The sequence below is a fragment of the Chiloscyllium plagiosum genome, chromosome 9, assembly GCF_004010195.1.
Source record: "Chiloscyllium plagiosum isolate BGI_BamShark_2017 chromosome 9, ASM401019v2, whole genome shotgun sequence".
Classification (NCBI taxonomy): domain Eukaryota; kingdom Metazoa; phylum Chordata; class Chondrichthyes; order Orectolobiformes; family Hemiscylliidae; genus Chiloscyllium; species Chiloscyllium plagiosum.
Window position 1 is genome coordinate 55,181,834 of NC_057718.1, and position 20,498 is coordinate 55,202,331.

The window sequence follows — 20,498 nt, forward strand, 5'->3', positions numbered from 1 at the left end:
TATTGATATCGATAAAATACATAGTCTTTATTAACCGTTCATATATTAAAATTCTACCATCGGTCTCCATGATAATGATCGAGACTACAGCGTTAATTTTGGAGAAAACCGTTGGCCACGAGCTGGGCGAGAGTCTGAATACAGCCTCGCGAGGCCGCTTCACCCACACACGGCGGCGGTTTGTTTATCCCTCCGCCGCAGTGCTGGGCGCCATCGGATCCCGCGAGGCCGCCAACACTGCAGCCTCCGCCCAGAGTCGGCACCGTTCTGAGCTGAGTGTCCAACGCGGGGGCCGTGCACATTGCTGCTGTTGGATGGAATGGAGTGAGGTGACGCTGATTCTTGTCCCCGCCCAGGCCCGGCCCAATCCACCCATCCCCTGCTTGCTGCCTGTGTTAGTGCCTCCTCAATCAGTGCCTCTGCTTTTGCTCCACGGTGCGGATTGTTTCAGCCTTGGCTCTGGCTCCTGCAGCTTCACATTAATCGCTTCTCTCCGGGTAAAGGTGGGTATTCTTCACCGGGCAAGAACGATGAGTGGGAAACAGGTCGTATCCAGACCCCTTATTTAATTTATGCAGATACATTTCGATTGAGTGGAGCAAGGTACATTGCTGTTTCATTTAAAAGAGATGAGCGTGAAGTATAGAGAGAGAGAAGCCTGAGGTGGGAATATCTGCGGCATCTGACGATTCTCAGTAGCTTTCAGCCAGCGTAGATGGATTTGTTTAATATGTAAGCGTCCTCAACCTGGGTTCGAAGATGCGCTTATTTCCTTTAATTTATTCTGGGATTCGTAGCTGATATCCAAGTTTGAGTCTTGTGGATGCCTATCGTTTATTTTTCTCGTTTATCTAACGGTACAGATGTAAATAGGCGTGGCCGTGCGGATCTCGGGCTGCGATCGGAATACGAGCTGTTGAATGCGCGAAAAACTCAGCGCTTTGGTTTTCATTTTCTGATTGCAGCCGTCTCATAAATGGAATTTGTATAGAGAATCTGAGTGTTTTTCAATATTGCAGCAATCGTATTTTTTTAAAACGAAAGCCCTTGTAGGTCTGAGATTTGTCCCGTAAATGAGCCTTTAGTGTATTTTTTTTGTTTAGTTGTCAGTAACATTTAAAGGTAATCAGCAGTGTAAAGCGTGGAAAGTTGCGCATTTTGCCATCGTGAATTGGTAATGAGATGGGGGTGGGAGTGGTGGTCATAACGCGATGCTTCATTATGGATCGCAATGCTGCAACCCGAATGCGGTGCTTGTCGGGCTTAGCTTGCAGCTGCATTCCATATTAATCTGCACTGTAGGATAGATTTGTCAGGGTGGGGTTAGATGCAATGTGAGTAATTAAAATGTATGGATTTGCAATTGGAAAACAAGCTTGATGACATTTTGAGAATGCAGAACTAATTATCCTGTTGATTGTACTGTACAGTACAGTACCGTCTCCTCCATTTCCAATGGCGTACACAGAGGGGCAGTAAAGGCATCCTTGGTTTTTCGCATCCCATCTATTTCCTTAATCAAAATGAACTCATTACCGACCCTATTAACGCTTTAAGGTATATAATACACTTACATGTGAAATTTGACCTGCCAGGCTCTTCCCGGTTTTGGAATTTTGTTGGACGTCGCAAATCAAATATTGAATAAATTATTCGAACGTGGTCTTGAAATGATGTTCTCAAGGTTCATTTTGTGGTTTGGGTTTTAAGGTCAGCAGAAAGGACAAAAACATGCTTTTTAAAAAAATAATACTTTGAAATAACCGAAATAATAAAATTGTTAACGGATAACCCCACTAACCATTGCGTTATTTGGCGAGTACATGCAGGTCATACATAAGCGCAGCTAAAATTGCTGTAATTATACATTTTAAAAATGTGCCCTTGTGCACAGAACGCTGTTACTGCATGACTTGTTAAATAAGGCAGCATCAAGTTCCATGGCAATATTTCCTACCCATTCTCTTTACGCTAGAGCCTACGTTGCTGCTGAAACTACAGTGATAACTCTGGGTATAATTTTATTTTCTGCTTAACATGCATCTCTTCCAGTGTCCACTTTATTTTCTTGCTGATACACCACAGTAAGTATATTAAAATGTTCTTGATCAACAGGGATGTAATGATGGTTAATTTGGGAATTTTGTGGCTATCCTTAAAACTTAGCCTGAAAATATTATTACTTAGTGTTGGTACACTCTGCAAGACATTAACATAATATTAAATTTGCCAGTTCTTCCAAGCAGAGTCTCAACTCTGCTTTGTGGCTACTACCACCACCTTTATAATTGACCTATAAAGACATCAGATCTATGTAATGTGTTGATTGGATGTCTTTTCACCATCTTATTTGCCAAACAGTTGTTCGGCATTCTCTTCAAAATCATATTTCTCAATCTGTTCCACCAACTACAACTGCTTTTGAATTCAAGATCTACTTTATAGTGATTCAGAAACTAAATATAAACAGTGTTCATATTGTCTGATGACCAATGTCATTTGGATAAATCTGATTTGACTGATTCAAATTTTGTTCAGTTTTATTGGGTCAAAGTAACTCGACATGCCATGTTTGGATTGGCTGGGATTTTATTTGGAAATGGCCAATATGCACATCATTATAATTAAGAAACTTTACTTTCATTTAGAAATAACTTAATGGCAATTATTTCAATATATTTTTAACTTACTTCTGCAAAATCCTTGTTTTTCATGTTCAGTAATAAGCAAGTAAAACCATAATTTAGGTTTTCATACGCTTGTCTTCATTGCTGAGATTTTGGGTGTAGGCATTGGGACATCATGTTGAGACTGTACAGGATGTTGGTGAGGCCTCTTTTGGAGTACTGTCTACCGTCCTAGTCGCCCTGCTATAGGAAGGTTACTATTAAACAGGAGAAGGTTCAGAAAAGATTACCAGGATGTTGCCAGGAATGGAGTGTTTGAGTTATAAAAATAGGCTGTGACTTCCTTCACTGGCATGTAGGAGGTTGAGGTGCAACCTTACTGAAGTTTATAAAATCATGAGGGGCATGGATAATTTGAATGACAAGGGTCTTTTCCCTAAGGTGGGGGAATTCAAAATTAAGGGGCATGTTTTTAAGGTGAGAGAGAAGGACATTAGGGGCAACTTTTCTCCACAGAGTGGTTAGTGTGTGGAATAAAATGTCAGAGGAAGTGGTTGATGCTGGTACAGTTACAATGTTTAAAATACATTTGGATAAGTACATGAGAAGGAATGTTTTGGAGGGATATGAGCCAAACGCAGGCAGGTGCAACTAGTTTTGTTGTGAACCTGTTCGGTGTGGATTAGTTGGACTGAAGGATCTGTTTCCATGCTGTATGACTCGATCTTGTAATTTCCATTGATGTAGGATTTCTTGTGTGCGACTGTTGTTGGAATATACACGGGGTTTGGGGAAAAGCATGGATATACTGCTAAAGCTTTACTTATGCTTTGTAATGTCATCTTACTTTTTATGTATTGTTGCTATTTTGCAACACATTATTTAAGTTACATAATATGCTTCTAAATGGCTTGCTTGTTGCATTCTGTAATCTTATTGTAGGAAAACCGATATATTCAATCCTGCTCCAGTATTGATTCCATTGGAAATTTAGTGCATCAAAACTCTCTTTTAAAATGTCAATCTCTATAATTCTGCTGAGTGAGGGGGATCCATATAAGTCATAAACATACTAATTATATGGCTAGGCCATTTGACTCCTCAAGCCTGCTCTGTCATTGAATAATATCGTAGCTGATCTGAAGTGGCCTCAACTCCATTTCCTGACTACCCCATTACTATTTGACTTCCTTGTTGTTTCTGTCTTAAAATATTCAATGACCCTACCTCCTCATGGACTCCTAGCCAACTGAGAGGAAACAATTATCTCCATCTCCAAAGAAAATGGTAGACTTATTAGTTTTAATGCCTGTCTCCATATTCGATTCTGTCCCTCAAGAGGGAAACATCCTTCCAGCATCCACCTTGTCAAGTCCCTGCAGGATGTTATGTGTTTCAGTAAGTTCACCTGTGGTTCTTGTATAACATTTCCCTTGCAATAAATAACAATAACTCATTTGCTTTCCTAATCATCTGCTGTATCTGCATATAGACATTTTGTGATTCCTGTACCAAGACACCCAGATCCCTCTGTACCTCAAAGTTCTGCGGTGCCTCTATTTACAGGATATGCACTTCTTCATGTATCTGAGAATGCAGTTTTGGCAAGGTCTGAAAAAAAATTGTATATTGAATATTGCATTCTTCATTAGTCTACCAAAAGCAATACATTCCATTATTTTAAAAAAAGCAATACTTTACAACATTATTTTGTTCATTGCCTGGTATTTTACAGTAAGTGAATGATTAAACTTTACTTAGAAACAAACTCAGAGAAATATATTGCTGGAAATGGAACTCTATCCTATTTCATGTATACAGAATGTTGGTATTGGTCACTGCCTGGTTTCCTTTAACATGGCGAGGTTCAAGTTCTTTCCATTGTACTCCAGCAAATGTGCCTTAATGTGAACACCTCTTTGACATCAGTGTATGATTTTCACTTATGATATCAGTCAGTGTGCAAACCAAAGGTGTTATTAGTCATTCCTGATATTTTCTGAATTAAAAGTTAACTAGCTTCACCTTAGAGATGTAATGTGGGAAGGCCTTTAGGAACTGGATTATGACTTATTTTCAAACAACTGTGGGAAAAAATGTCTGTGCCCCAGTATAAACTGGATTTGAAACCAGTTGGAGGTGAAACGTTGGGCTATGCCACTTACCTTTCCTGAATTAAACTTTTTTTGTGGGATAAAAATCAATCTTAATTTTGACCAGTATGAGCAAATTTCACTTTGTTTTATTAATTTTATCAGAAATGAAATTTTGTACCAATTTACAAATCTTCGTTTAAAATAATATTTCTGTAAATCACAATTTATTATCAATCTTAATATTGTTTGCTCACCTGTTCGTACAAACCAATGAATTGGGAACAGAAAGCCTCTCAGGCCTGCTCTGTCATTTAGTAGGATCATAGTTGATGTGTTTGTGTTGCAAATTCACACTTCCATCTATTCCAGATAACCTTTTGATTCCCTTGTATAACAAGAGTCTGTCTACTTCTGCCACCTCTGAGGCAGAGAATACCTAAGTTGTGCATCCCTCTGAGAAAAATATTCTCCTCACCTCTCTCCTAAAAACAGTCCCTGCTGTCAGAGCTTTCTCACTTGTTCAGTATTCCTAACATTTCTGACTAAGGAAAGTTAATGGACATGTGCCATGTCATGTCTCTACTTCAGATTCCAGCAGCAATCTAGAGAAAACAGGAAATCACTAAAGTCTCTCATTTTCCCCATAATACCTCTATTACATTTATTGGCCCTCAGTACTGTCCATACCATTACTCTTTAAACCTTTGGTCTGGTTTGTTGCCTATCATGAACTTCCGGACTTCTTTGGTCCTACCATTCTGATTTCTTTAGGGCTTTCTATTCACCAGAATTAGTCTAATTCCATCTTAACTCTTATACTGTGAGTGACTTCTAAATGTGTGAAAATTATATATCTATAAGAGAAGGTGCTGTGGGACATAAACATGTTTTCTTTTATTAGACTATTCTTGTATACAAAATTGAACTTGATAAAATTTCAATAAAAGCAGAAAATTATAACCAAGTGTGGCCTGAAAAATGTATTCCAGTCACCATGGTTCCCTGACTAGCTAATGTTTTATCATTAATTAAATTGAAGTTTGTAAATAACTGAAAGCCAGACCTGTAACTGACCCAAGCATTCGGGCTCTGCAGCAAATTATGCTTGAAGTCGACTTGGGTTTATAACTTTATGGCATGATTATATACTGTGCAGTATAACCTATAGTGGTGCTGTCATTTATAAAATATGTATTCTGTGACTATCACCACTAATGTACATAATATCTTGCATCAAGTACACAGTCCAAATGTAGCGTTGACTGTCTAAAATAAAAATAAGACGAAAAGAATTATATAAGACTTTTGCAAAGTCATCTGTTTTACTAAAAGTCAGGAAAATGTCTGTCTCTGACCCTATTTAGATTAGCAGATATATATACATATAGCAGGAGTAGGCCATTCAAGCCTGCTCTGCCATTTATTAATATGATTTGTTTGTGATCTCAACATGAGCCTCTTGTCTGTCTGCACCACTCCCTCAAACACACACACAGTCCTTGATTCCCTTGCCTATCAAAAATCTACATATCTCAGCCTTAAATAAATTTAATGATGCAACTTGTGGAAGGGAATTCCACAGACTAACCATCCACTGATATTAAACAGATCTCCTCATCTCACTCTTAAAAGGAATAATGGAGACCTCATTTATAAGCTGTGGCCCGTAGTTCTAGTTTCTCATAAAGGGAGTGACATCTCAGTAAGACCATCTCTCGCTCTTCCAAATTCCAATGTTTAAAGAAGCGACCTATACAACATTCATAAGATAAGCCCTTTGACCCAGGAATAAGTCAAGCGATCATTTTCTGAACATTTCTAATGTTGTCTTCAAGCATGAAATTTTATAAAAATGTTGCAATCTGCACAATTTTCCCATGAAAAGCAATCAAAACATTGGTTGGCCTGAAGCTACTTTTAGTACTAGATTTTATGGTCAAAAAAGGCCATTCTGAGTTGTTTGAACAGAACGATTCATTGTGCATTATGTGATATGACATTTGTGACCTTTATAAAATAGTTTATCATTCAGCTTATGGTGACCAATACCACTGGAAAAGGTGCCAGTAATTGATCTGAAAAATGGTATAGCAGTACATAAAAATGCCCCATCCATTAAAATGCATATTAATCTTAAAATGCTGATGACTTTCAAATTGCAACCAAAAACTAACTAGCATGCTCCTCTCATCTACAAAAATTGACTAAGTTAGCTGGGTGACATGAGGCTGCATTTGATTTTCGCAATTGTCTTTGAAATGTACATTAGCAAAACTTAAACTTTGCTTTTACTATATATTCAGGATTTAAAAATATGTGTCACATATTTTTAAATTCTTACAGACATTTGAAATAAGTGAATCAACTTTATATATGAATTAGCATTTGTTTGACCAGCTTAAGTTCTGAATCTTGGTTTATTCATCTCCTTTGTTTCATAGAGTTATGATGTAACTCCTTCAAAATTGGTCACATGTTTCAGTTGGAAATATGAAAGTTTATAAACAGTGAAGTGGGGGTTTTCAGGAGATGATGAGAGATTTCCAGAGCAGGATGAAGTTTAAAATGCAACCTAAATTCATGTTCATTCATTTGCATTTCTTTTGTATCCAAAGTTACCTGAAGTGGCCTATTTCCACACTGTAGGGAATCTAACCTAATCTAATCAAGAATATTTGAGTAATGTACTCTTAATTAATTAATATTATCATGTTGAGATTTCAGAGAATATTAAGAACTTTAAATATTTTTTTAACATTATTGCTTTCCATTTTTACATGGTCTTGTTGCATGTTCTGTCATCTAAGACTCGTAGCTGTATTTTAATTTCCCCCATAGCTATTTTAGTATTGTATCAGGAAAATATGGCACCCATTTTATCCTTCTGATGAGCAAAAGTTCCTCTTGTGAACTTGAAATTTCATCTGTTGTTTAGCACACTTCTGTTTTGTTTAATGATTTAGTCAACCTAGATTGTCATTACTTCGAAGGAATTGTGTAAGTTGATCATTCAGGATCACCTCCACAAAGTCGTTGGTCTGTTGTTATTTTACAGATAGTCCAGTTCATTCCTCATTAATCACATTAGTCTTTCTTCAACTTCTTGTAAAATAATTTATCTGTACTAGGCTATATCTGCTTTGGCACCCTTTAAAATAGGCCTTTCTAATTTACTGTTTTCCAATGAATGTCATTGTTTCATAAATCTTGAAAGTGTCAACACTTTGGTATACATGCTGTTTCACCCTGGAGAAATATTCAAGTACTTGCAGCTTCCATTTTTCCATTTATAGTGGTCTTAACTTAAGATCTGGTAGATTTTTTGTGATAGTCTTCTGTTTAGGACTAATCATTCAATAAAATTGTATCATCTTGTGCTTATCTTTAAATTCCTTTGAAACTTTTAATGCTCTTGTGTCTGTTCCAAAAAATATGTCTTATTGGGGGATGATTTTATTAAATCCATTGGATAAATACCTTTTTGTCAAGCTGGCAAGAATTAGCGTGAAAAAGAATAAACTATTCTGTATATACTGTAAATAGTTTACGGTTTGATTTGATCTGAGAAAATTCTTATGAAGTCTGGAGTTCAAGTCAGAGTGCTTCTGAATAAATTACCTATAGCCATTAGGATGCCTTTTAAAAAGCATGCTATGAATTGTGGTGTGCTATTGGAAGCTGTAGGTTTTAATTCTGAGGAACGTAAGAGTTTGTGTGCTTCTGTAACTGACCTGTGTTCAGTACTCTAACCAGCACTTTGCTTAAAAACCGTGTATGCAGATTTTTGGTTAAGTTTTGGCTACAATTCATATGTATGTGTATAGAGGAGATAACCTTCATATTTGGGACATAATATGCAAGCCTTCATTAAACAGTGGTGTAACAAAGCTTTTAATGGAAAAAAAAATTCTACATGAATAACTGCTGCTATTATAAATTTGTATCATAATATTTAATCACTAAATTTGTTTCCATGATTAATCTATAACCACTGACACTTCACCTTGTATTAACTAAAACTAAAACAGTCTCTAAACACAACAGGTTGGAAAGGCAAAATCTATCATATTGGTGAGGTTTTTCTTTGGTTCAAGTGAATATAAAACTAATGTTTTGCTTATTTTTTGCTATACTCTATCCAATTTCTTGGAATAGCACTGAAATGTGCATACCTCAGACAAACCATTTATAGGTATAAGACATTAATAATAGTGTGAAAGCTCTTTATATGCCTATTTAACAGTTTTTCTGTTTAAAAACTGCCTAAGCCGCTGTCAGTTCGAGAATGGAAGTGCATAATTCACCGACATTTCTGAATCTGGTACAGTGATGGCCTGTAAATAAATGAATTATTTTGGAGTTAGATATAATGTCCTAATTAAAATTATACAGTTAGCTTATTATTAAAATATATTAATCTTACTGAATACAGCTGGACAGCGGTATAGTACTTTCTGTTCAGTTGGAAAGTGTGATCATGTTTTGTTTCAGTTTAAATAATAGCTTCAATTTGTCGTGAAAAAGTATGCTACATTTAAAACTTAAAATAATCTTCACATCAGAGAGAATTTATTTTGTTTTATACATTAATATGCATTTAAAGTAAGTAATTATGCATCCTGTTAGAAATGTAGCGTCACCGTGTGAAGTGATCCATAGCTTCACTTGTTAATATTGTGAATGCAGCAAAAAGCTGGGTTTTGATATTCTGACATCTATATGATGAAATACCACACATGCATAATACTTTCCTTTTTACTCCTCACCAAGAAACAGTTTGGATATTGACCTGAAAGATATTTTCCTAATCAACCTGTTCAGATGTTATGACATGCCTCTGGAGCAGATGGGACTTGAAACTCAGGCCTCCTGGCTCAGAGGTAGAGATACTATCATGTACCACAACAGCTCTTGAGATTGACCTCAAAGAATTAAATTGGGAATGCTTGAAACCTGATTTGACTCATTGAAACATCTACTAATTTAGTAAACCTGAATTAGGTTCCCCTCAAACTGATGAATGACTAAATTTAACTCTTACGAAGCATAAAGCTAGGCTACAAATACCTGTTGTGGCACTGTGGTAGTGTCCCTTCCTCTGGTCTAGAAAGCCTGGATTCAAATCCCACCTGCTCCAGATGTGTGTCATAACATGTTTGAGAAGGTTGATGAAATATTTATAAATATAGTTCTGACTGTAGTTATGGCAGAGTAGTTGAACAATCATTTGCACTACTCTTGTGACAATGGTAGCCGTACTCTGAGTCAGGAGGCCTACTTTTAAGTCCTACCTGCTCCTGAGATTTATAATTGCTGATTTGGAAAATATCTACGCAATTAATACAATTAAGCCTCTATTTTAGGAGCTTTTGTGGTATAGTGGCAGTGGTAAGCCATGAGGCTGTGGTTCAAGTCCCATCTGCTCCAGCGGTGTGCAATAACAACATCTCTGAACAGAATAGTTCAGAAAATACACAAAGCTAGGCTATAAAAAGTGCTCTTGTGATAGAACCCCTTCCATCTGGGTCAGAAGGAGTTCAAGTCTCATCTACTTTACATGTTGAGGTTATACAGGATGCTGGTGAGGCATTTTCTGGAATACAATATGTAATTCTGGTTGCCCTCTTATAGGAAGGATACAATTAAATTGGAGAGGATTCAGAAAAGATTTACTAGGATATTGCTGGGAATGGAAGGTTTGAGATATAAAAATAGACTGGAAAGGCTGGGACTTTTTTCACTGGAGCGTGGGAGGTTGATGGGTGACCTTATGGAGGTTTATCAAATCTTTAGGGGCATAGATAAGGAGAATGACAAGGGTCTTTTCCCTAAGGTGTAGTAATTCAAAACTAGGGGACATTTTTAAGGTGAGAGGAGAAAGATCTAAAAAGGACATGAGAAGCAACTTTTCTCCACAGAGTGGTTTGTGTGTGGACTAAACTGCCAGAGGAAGTGGTAGATGTAGGTACAGTTACAATGTTTAAAAGACATCTGGAGAAGTACATGAACAGGAAAGTTTGAGGGATGTGAGCCAAGTGCAGGCAGATGGGACTAGTTTAGTTTGGGAACATGGTCGGCTTGGACTGAATGGTCCGTTTCCATGCTGTATGACTCTCTGTATATCTGAACAGGATGATTAAAAATATCTAGAGCTAGTCTGCAAGTTGAGAACCAATCATAATTTAAGCATCTGTATTGTCCAGTTTTAATGTTATTGGACTCATGTAAATGTAATCTTGAGCATGGTCCCCAGCTATGCCTATCTCTTCGTTGGCTACGTGGAACAGTCTACCTTCCATACCTTTTCCTCTGCTACTTTGATGACTGCATCGGCGCCACCTCATGCTCCTATAACGAGGTTGAGCAGTTCATCAATTTCACCAACACGTTCTACCCTGACTTTAAATTCACATGGACCATCTCTGACACCTTTCTCCCCTTCCTAGGCCTCTCCATCTCCATCAATGACGACCGATTCAACACCAAAGTTTTTTTTTACAAACCCCAATGACTCCCACAGCTACCTGGATTACATCTCCTCCTACCCTACCTCCTGCAAACATGCTAACCAGTATTCCCAATTCCTCACCCTTTTTCGTATCTGCTCCCAGGAGGACCAATTCCACCACAGAACACACCAATGGCCTCCTTCTTTAAAGACTATAAGTTCCCCTCACACGTGGTTGAAGATGCCGTCCAATGCATCTCATCCACGTCCCACACCTCCACCCTCAAACCCCCACCCCTCCAACCGCAACAAGGCCAGATTTCCCTGGTCCTCACCTTCCACCACACCAACCTCTGCATAAATTGCATCAACCGCCGACATTTCTACCACCTACAAACTGACCTCACTACCAGGGATATGTTTCTCTCCCCACCCCTATCTGTTTTCTGCAAAGACTGTTCCCTCCATGTACTTCGACAAATGTCTCCTTTACATTGGAGAGACTGGACGCCTTCTCGCAGAGCGCTTCAGTGGAACATCTCTGTGATAACCACACCAATCAACTCCACTGCCCCGTGGCCAAACATTTCAACTCTCCCTACCACTCTGCCAAGGACATTCAGGTCCTTGGCCGCCTCCACTGCCACTCCCTCACCACCCGATGCCTGGACGAAGAACACTTCATCTTCCGCCTCGGAATCCTTCAACCCCAGGCAAAAATGTGAACTTCACTAGTTTCCTCATTTCCCCTCCCCCCACCTTAGCAGTTCCAACCTTCCAGCTCTGCACCATCCTCATGACCTGTCCCACCTGTCAATCTTTCTTCCCACCTATCCGCTCCACCCTCCTCTCCGACCTATTACCTTTACCCTTTCCTCCATCCACTTATTTCACTCCCAGCTACGTTCTCCCCAGCCGCATGACCTTCCATTTATCTCTCCATCCCCGAGACTTCCAGCCTCATTCCTGGTGAAGGGCTCCTGTCTGAAACTTGGATTTTCCTGCTTCTCGGAAACTGCCTGAGCTGTGCATTTCCAGCATCACTCTAATCTCCAGCATCTGATTATTTCACCTCGTGAATTATTCCACAGAGTTACTGAACAAAATGGATGGTAAAGGTTACAGGTGTGATTCTGTGGTGTCGTAATGATGAGTAAATTAAGGAGGTTCACACATAATGCTATTGAAATAGAGCAGAGGTGACTGACTGTTTGTTTATTACAGCTCTTCACTGGTTCTTGTTACAGGCAAACTTGCTGCCATGTTTCTATGTTCCAATGGTTGTTGCACTTCAAAAAGTAAATTATTGACTCATGGTGTGAAAGGTGCTAAAGGTGCTCTTTAGTTACGTAGACTCTTATTCTGAAATAATCGCCAATAGTTTTGTCATTAGCTGTAAGTTAACATTTTATTTTCTTTCCTTAATGAAATGTAACTGTCAGAAGAACAGTGTTACCGACCAGACCAAATCCCCTCAAAATATATCAAGGAGATAGCCCAGACCCCAACTTTTATTTTATTTAAAGGCAATTATAAGGTGCTGTGTTTCAGATGTGATCCAGTTGGTCCCCTATTTGGCTTTAAGCAAAACACTTTATTCTTACAATAATTAAAAATTAAACCAAAGAAGAATTGGCATAACTTTAACTCTGTTGAAATATTAATAAAATAATGTATTATTTAACTTCCAATATAATAGCATCACATCAACACACTCCTGACAAAGACAAATTCAGCAAAACAGTTTCAATCTTGTGTTAACTTCAGTATAGGAACAAAGAACACTGAAAGAAACAATTCTGGAACAAAGAACGTAATCGAGCTTTTTGCTGCAGCAGAGAGAGTTTTGTATCTATCGGCTTCATCAGCCTCAACTTCAACTTCAATTGAAAACAAACCAAAACCCTGGTCTGTGTCAGCATGATTCCATCCACTCATGCTTCTTTTGTCTAATTTTTTAAAAAAGCACTCAGAGCTCAAAGCTGTTTAGCCACTGCTTCTGAAGCAGACATTCCACTGCAGCTGACAACATCTCTCTGCAAACAAAATGGGACAGAACAAATCCCTCTTAAAGGCAGAATACCATCACAACAGTGACAAAAGTAGCCCCCTCAAACCTAACTGTGGACCTAAAATATGATTTGAAATATATACTTAAGTGATTTGCTTTCAATTGAGTTACTTTTTGAGTCAATAACCTGAAACTTTTATTGTTTGTAGATCTTTTCAGAGTACAGGCAGCCGCAGATTGTGAATGGATTCTGTTCTTGAGTCCACTTCCAAGTCGATTTGTATGCAAGTTGGAACACAATGCAGAATAATATAAAATAGCTGTTTGTAAGTACAGGAACTGTTTGTATATTAGATCTTGAAAATTACAATCTTGTATGGGATTGCTTTTGTAAGTATGAACACTCCTAAATTAGGAACCCCCGTAAATCATTTGAGGTTTAAAGGTCGTTTTTATGTTTTTAATCTTCATCCCATTTTATTCCCATCATTGAAGGTGCCAAGTCACACTGGGTAATGGTTCCATGATGACAAAAGTTCTTGAGTAATATTACAGGAACATTGGTCAATTTCCTTTTTTTAAACCGTGGGTACCAGGGTCATACTTGGGAATCATGTCAGTCAACATACCTTTTTTTTTATTTACACTTCCATGGTATGTGGGCATTGTCAGCTCAGCCAGCAATTTATGCCCTAATTGTCCTGGAAGGTGAGCCTTTGAACTGTTAATGGTCATGTGTTGTAGGTACAGAACTGTTAGGAAGGGAGTTCCAGAATTTTGACATTTACCTATGAAGATATTGAAGAATCTAGCATTTAATGAAAAACACATTCTACATAAAATTTTAACTTTGATAAATATGTTGATTTGGCGCAATTTAATTTTTTTTTAAGGTACTTTTCTTTTTGGCATCTGCCAGCCTTGTATCAATGCACTCTGATGGAAATAACTCTGTCCTAACTAGCAGCTTCTAATTTGAATTTTTACTACATCTGCAAGTGTCATTAATTGAAATGATTTGTAAGTCTGTCTAGAACATGATGGCTTAGTGGTGTTATCAGTGGATTGTTAATCCAGAGACCCAGACAATATTCTGGGACCTTGGTCGATCCCACCATGGCAATTTACTGAAAAATGTGCAATTAAGAGTCTAATGATGATCATGAATCCATTGTCGATTGTCAAAAAAAAAACCATCTGGTTCACTGGCTTTTAGGAGAAAGTGAGGTCTGCAGATGCTGGAGATCAGAGCTGAAAACGTGTTGCTGGAAAAGTGCAGCAGGTCAGGCAGCATCCAAAGAGCAGGAGAATCAATGTTTCGGGCATAAGCCCTTCACTTGGCTTTTAGGCAAGGAAACTGCCATCCTTAACTGGTCTGGCCTATGTGACTCCAGACCCAAAGCAATGGCATTGACTCAAAACTGACCTCTGGGCAATTAGTGATTGACAGTAAATGCTGGCTGAGCCAGTAATGTCCTTATCCTGTCAATGAATTTTTTAAAAAAATGTAATGGCCTAGCGGCATTACTACTAGTCTATTAGTCTATTAATTCAGAAACTGAGATTTCCTGGGGACCCAGGTTCAAATACCACCAAGGCAGATGGTGGAATTTGAATTCAATAAAAAAGTGTTGTAGAGCTGTAGTGTCCTAACTTCCAAACTCGTGATCCATGTTCAAGTCTTATCTGCTCTAGAGGTGTGTAATAATGTCTCTGAACAGGTTGGTAAGAAAATATCGAAATGCAGACAGTAACATATAAATATGAAAGTTTTTTAGGGTTACAGTATCTGTAAATTAAAATACATTTCAAATAAATTGAGTTGCTAGGAAATATTAAATTCATTTGAAATAAAATCTTACCTGGATGCAGATGGCTGAAATTACAGTGCCACCTAATGTTGAGAAAACTGAAATACATGCTTGTGCAAATCAAAGTTAAAACTCTCACACAACCAACTGTTGGACTGTAACCTGGCATTGTGTGACTTTTAACTTTTTGTACACTCCAGTCCAACACCAGCAGCTCCAAATCACGTGCAAATCAACATCTAAATGTGACAAAGTTGTATTATAGGAAGAAAAATTGAGAAAACTTGCCGACTAGAAAAAGGACATATTATGTTATGAACAGACATATCATTGAGGCGAAAGTGAGGACTGCAGATGCTGGAGATTAGAGTGGTGCTGGAAAAACACAGCAGGTTAGGCAGCATCTGAGGAGCAGGAAAATCGACGTTTCAGGCAGGAGCCCTTCATCAGGAATGTCATTGATTCTGGTGTCATTCCTATCATTATCTTTGTATTCTCCTGCCTTCAGAATCTCTGATTTGTCATTTGAAATAGCACTGCAGCTTAATTACGGGTTTAAAAGATAATGTATATACCTACAGTTGTACAGAGAGAAATGAACTAAGTATTAGTTCAGCAAGTGTCCCTTGATGTTGTTCTTGGTGAGTCGGAATATTGGATATTCTCTAACAATAGAGGGTTTATGCCATGTAGCACACAATGAATTGAGGGCCAGTAGTTTATTGGCATTGAATAAATTTCTAATGTTCTGGATGTAATTGAGATTGAATTCTGCGATTGTCTGTAATTATAATCCTGTGGTTTTATTGTGAATACAAAAATAAACGTTTTAAATAATGTATTCCTTCACCTGCAGACATCTCTTAAAAGCAGAGGACATATAAAGATGTGTTCATGATGACGGAAATTATGTATAATGTTTAACTTTATTGGTGAGTCTGGTGTGAGGGAGTGGTTTTGAATGCAACAGCATTACAGTTGTAGCTTGAGATTGAACAGTTTTGCAATGGAATTGCTGAACTTTGGCAACACCACAGAAGAATCTTGGTATTTGGCACATTTGGGATTTTGTTCAGTGGGGACATCTGGAATCTGTTGAAAATGAAAGTGGGGAAGGACAAAAGTCTAACATTGGTATGAAATTTGCACCTGGCAGAGCTGACTTATAAACTGCAATAGTTCTCTACTAATAATTAATTAATTGTACAGTTTCATAATTGATTCCTGGAGAAAAACTGCTCTGTTGAGGTAAAGATTTTACAGCTACACAAACTTTGTTCTGTTTCTGCCACTTTGTAGCAGTGACTAGAAACTTGGCTTGTATGATAAATGTATTTTTGTTTTGAACCAGACAATCTCTTATCTCAGAAAAGATAGGAACAGGTGGAAGATGCAACAAACATCATAAAGAGCCCGTTCTTCCAATCACTGGTAAATATTCCCAAAACCAGCTCTGAAAACATTATTTATTTGATGAATATTTTTCAGCACGAAGCCCTAACATTGAAGTGATCGATGTTGCTGTCATGTTAAAGTTGCATGAAAAAAACCTGACTATTTGCAACTTCTGACCTTTCAGTTAACATAAAATTAGTTTTACGGTTACTCACAGCCAAATCTTATGTGAGCAGTGATTAGTTTATTCTTCTTTCCCTTCATCTTTCTCTTTGTCACTGCTTAACTTGTTCTCTGACTTTAAAGCAAGGCTAACAGCTTTCATTTACTAGTTGAAAATCTGCTCAAAGTCGCTGTTCAGTATGCTTAAACCATTACAAAAACACACACCGAAATACTGTAATTGTTTTGCATTATGGTAAAAAAATGTTGTCAACGACTAAAATATTGAACAAAGTATACAATCAACATGATCATATTTGAAAATAATATTCTCTCATTTCCTCACAAAACTATAACATCTTTTTGAAAATATAGTAACAATGAATTTTATCTGAATTTTTATTAAAATTTGGCCTCCAGCTTTTTTCAAAACTATTTCAACATACAACTAAACCGAAACTGTTGGAACCTCAAAAGGAACCTAATTCAAATAGATGCATTCGGATATATTGTGGGATAATTGATGAGGGGAATTTCATTGAAACGTACAGAATACTAAGAGGGAGAAAGTGAAGATTGTAGATGCTGGAAAGTCAGAGTGGAAAAACACTGGTACTGGAAAAACACAGCAGGTCAGGCAGTATCTGAGGAGCAGAAGAATCAATGTTTTGGGTATAAAACCTTCATCAGGATGAAGAGCTTATAACTGAAATGCCAACAGTCCTGCTCCTTGGAAGCTGCCAGACATGCTGTGCTTTTCCAGCACCATCCTTTTTGATTTAGAATTCTGAGAGGTCTGGGTAAAGTGAATGTCTCAACTGGTAGCAGAGACTAGTATCTGCAGGCCCGGCCTTTGAGCCCTTAGTAAGGGGATCAAAAGTTATGGAGAGAAGGCAGGAGAATGGGGCTAAGAAACATATCAGCAGTAATGGATCGAATGGCAGACCAGAGCAGGTCTCATTCTACTCTTAATATCTTGTGAACTTATTTACAACTTGATGTTTCACAAGTCTCCACGAATTTCTCAGAAACACACTTTTCTTGCTATTTGCTTTGTATTCATAATCTTACAATTACTTTACATTTTTTGCTCCTGGTTTACTTTAAACCAATCAACAAAGAATGAAGTGGACATTTATATAAAAATTAAATGAAATGTTTACGGGAATTCTATGTCAAGGCAATAAGTATGATCACATAGATATATTTAACTATCTATATATAATCCTTGAATTGGAAATGTTTTAATACTTTCAGTCCCATTGATTTCATTGGAAAATAATGACTCCTGCTATGCCTCTCTGCACAGGATGACTTTGTTATCTCTTAAAATAAAGTTGCAAGCAGTGCTGTGTACTTAGTTTTTGTATTAAACATTGATAAAAGGAATGATATTTGGCTAACTAATTGTGAGCTATAATGTGGGAGGCCAGATGTTTAGTAGATATCCTGTGGTGTTGCTCACAGTCAGTTCTCTGTTCCCTTGATCTTTTGTCTATTTTGTTCTGTCTGTCTCTGTACCACAGCATGCTTGTGTATCTTACCAGGTGTTAGTTTTGAATCATTATCTCCATGTTGTTTGTGATTTACAATCTCATGCTTAGGTACAATCTTTCATAATTTCTGTTTTATCCTTTGGAGGTTTATGTCTTCTCTGTCATTGTGACATTTATCTAACTAATCTCAATGGAAGTAATTTGATTTTTTTTCTCTGCGTTCGTCTGTTTACCTCTGAACCTGTGTGTGAAACAATTATTTGTTATCACAGATCTCTATCTCCTACTAATTTTTCTGTTTGCATGATCTTTTTGTCTTCCTCTGCATTCCTGTACACTCAAATGTAGTTTTTTTTTGTCCTCCTGCTTCTAGCTTCAGTGCTGTGCCTCTGACACTTGAATTGTTATATGTTCATTGCTGTTATGAACAGTTTGTTGCCCTTGTCCTCGTGCCTGTTCCAATATCTTTCAGACATGTATATATGTATGTATGTATAAGTTTGCTTGCTGAGCTGGAAGGTTCATTATCAGACGTTTCATCACCATACTAGGTATCATCATTAGTGAGCCTCCGGTGAAGCACTTGGTCGTATGGCCCGCTTTTTATTTGTATTTAGGTTTCCTTGGGTTGGTGATGTCATTTCCTGTTCTTTTTCACAGGGGGTAGTAAATGAGATCCAAGTCCATGTGTTTGTTGATAGAGTTCTGGTTGGAATTCCATGCTTGTAGGAATTCTCATGTGTGTCTCTGTTTGGCTTGCCCTAGTATGGATATGTTGTCCCAGTCGAAGTGGTGTCCTTCCTCATCTGTATGTAAAGATACTAGTAAGAGTGGGTCATGTCTGTTTGTGGCTAGATGAGGAAGGACACCATTTCGATTGGGACGACATATTCATTCTAGGACAAGCCAAACTGAGACACGTGCAAAAATTCCTAGAAGCATGGCACTCTAACCAGAACTCTTATCAACAAAGACATTGACTTGGATTCCATTTACAACCCCCTGAGAAAAAGAACAGGAAATGACATCACCACAGAAAATGACATCATGAACCCAAGGAAATCTAAACACACAAATAAAAAGCTGGTCATACCACCAGTGTTTCACTGGAGGCTCCGTGATTATGACACCTAGTATGGTGATGAAACGTCTGAAAACAAACTTTCTAGCTCAGCAAGCAAACTTAGCTCAGGTTGAAGTTTTGGATCTACAAATCTTCCCAAAACCTGCTAATGTATATAAAACAGTTAAAATTAAGCAGAGTAGACAGACAAAATGATAAACGGATGAAAATAAATTTAGGAATGTCTTCAATGAATAGTTCTGCAGTGAATGAATGGTTGTTTTATTGGTCTCCCCTTCTATTCTCTGTGAGGCTCTTTAGGGAGGAAGTTCATCAGACGAACTAGAAGAGAGTCAAACTTGATTGACTTCATAACCTAATGGGAAGATCTTGCAGCTACATGTACAGGCATTTATTATAAAATGGTGTTTTAAGTATGTCTGTCACGTTACAAGCACTGCATTTGCAGCGTTATCCTTGGAAACCTGTTATTTTGAAGCAAGAAGTTTCTCCGTGTTAGCAATTACCAGCTGATGTAGTTAACCTAAAATACAGAGTACATTTGTTGCTAAACATAAACAATGTCATAGGAAATTCTCTAACTTGTTATGATTCTGTGATAACTTTTCACTGACTAATATTCCTTCTGTTTGAAGTTCCTTCAACCAATTCTAGCCTTTCTGGTTTTCCACAGGTGGTTATGTTACTGAGACCTTAAGTAATGATTGAATTCAAGTTCCACCACATCAGCTGGGGAATGTAAATTTAATTGATTAAATAATTCTGGCATCAATAATAGTGATGACAAAATTATTAGATTGTCTTTAAAAACTCACCTGGTTTACTAATCTTCTTTTGGGATGGAAATCTTTGTTATTATTATTAAATCTAATCTTTATTTGTAGCCTCCGATACAGTGTTTGGTTCTTAACTGTATTCTGAAATGTCTTAGCAGTTTGATACAAATAGATAACATTCTATGAAAAACAGCAAGACTAAAACTAGATTGACCATCTGGTACCAAGTTAGGAATTAGACATGACAAAGGCAGTCCAGGCAACTCCACACTAACCGCTTATTTATACTAAAATTAGGAGACTCTCCCATTAACATGTCAACCAAGGGCTGACTTAGTGCCAGCCCTGTTATAACATGGGTTGCTTTTAGCACAGCCAACCCATTTTCACTGACACTCAGGCCTATTATCAACATGCCTATCAGCTTTCAACACAGACAACCTCACTGCTACCCTAAGCTCTCATTGTCAGCTTCTCTTCTGACCCGGCCTGCTATCTGTAATCCCTTTGTTTACCCCTTCTATATTGCTGTCTCTCTGGGCTCCATCTCCACCTCTACCCCTGCAAGCCCCCCGTGCAAAAAAGTTCTCCA

General features: G+C 37.8%; 1 protein-coding gene across 2 annotated transcripts in view; it reads left to right on the plus strand.

Moving 5' to 3' along the window:
* The first annotated feature begins 319 nt into the window (after positions 1-319).
* The window catches only part of sptbn1 (spectrin, beta, non-erythrocytic 1), a 290,620-nt gene continuing 270,441 nt past the window's right edge, over positions 320-20,498 (plus strand). For both annotated transcript variants that reach the window (XM_043695960.1, XM_043695961.1), the window contains exon 1: positions 320-503. The gene's annotated coding sequence lies outside the window, so the exon portion shown is untranslated. The remainder of the gene's footprint in view (positions 504-20,498) is intronic.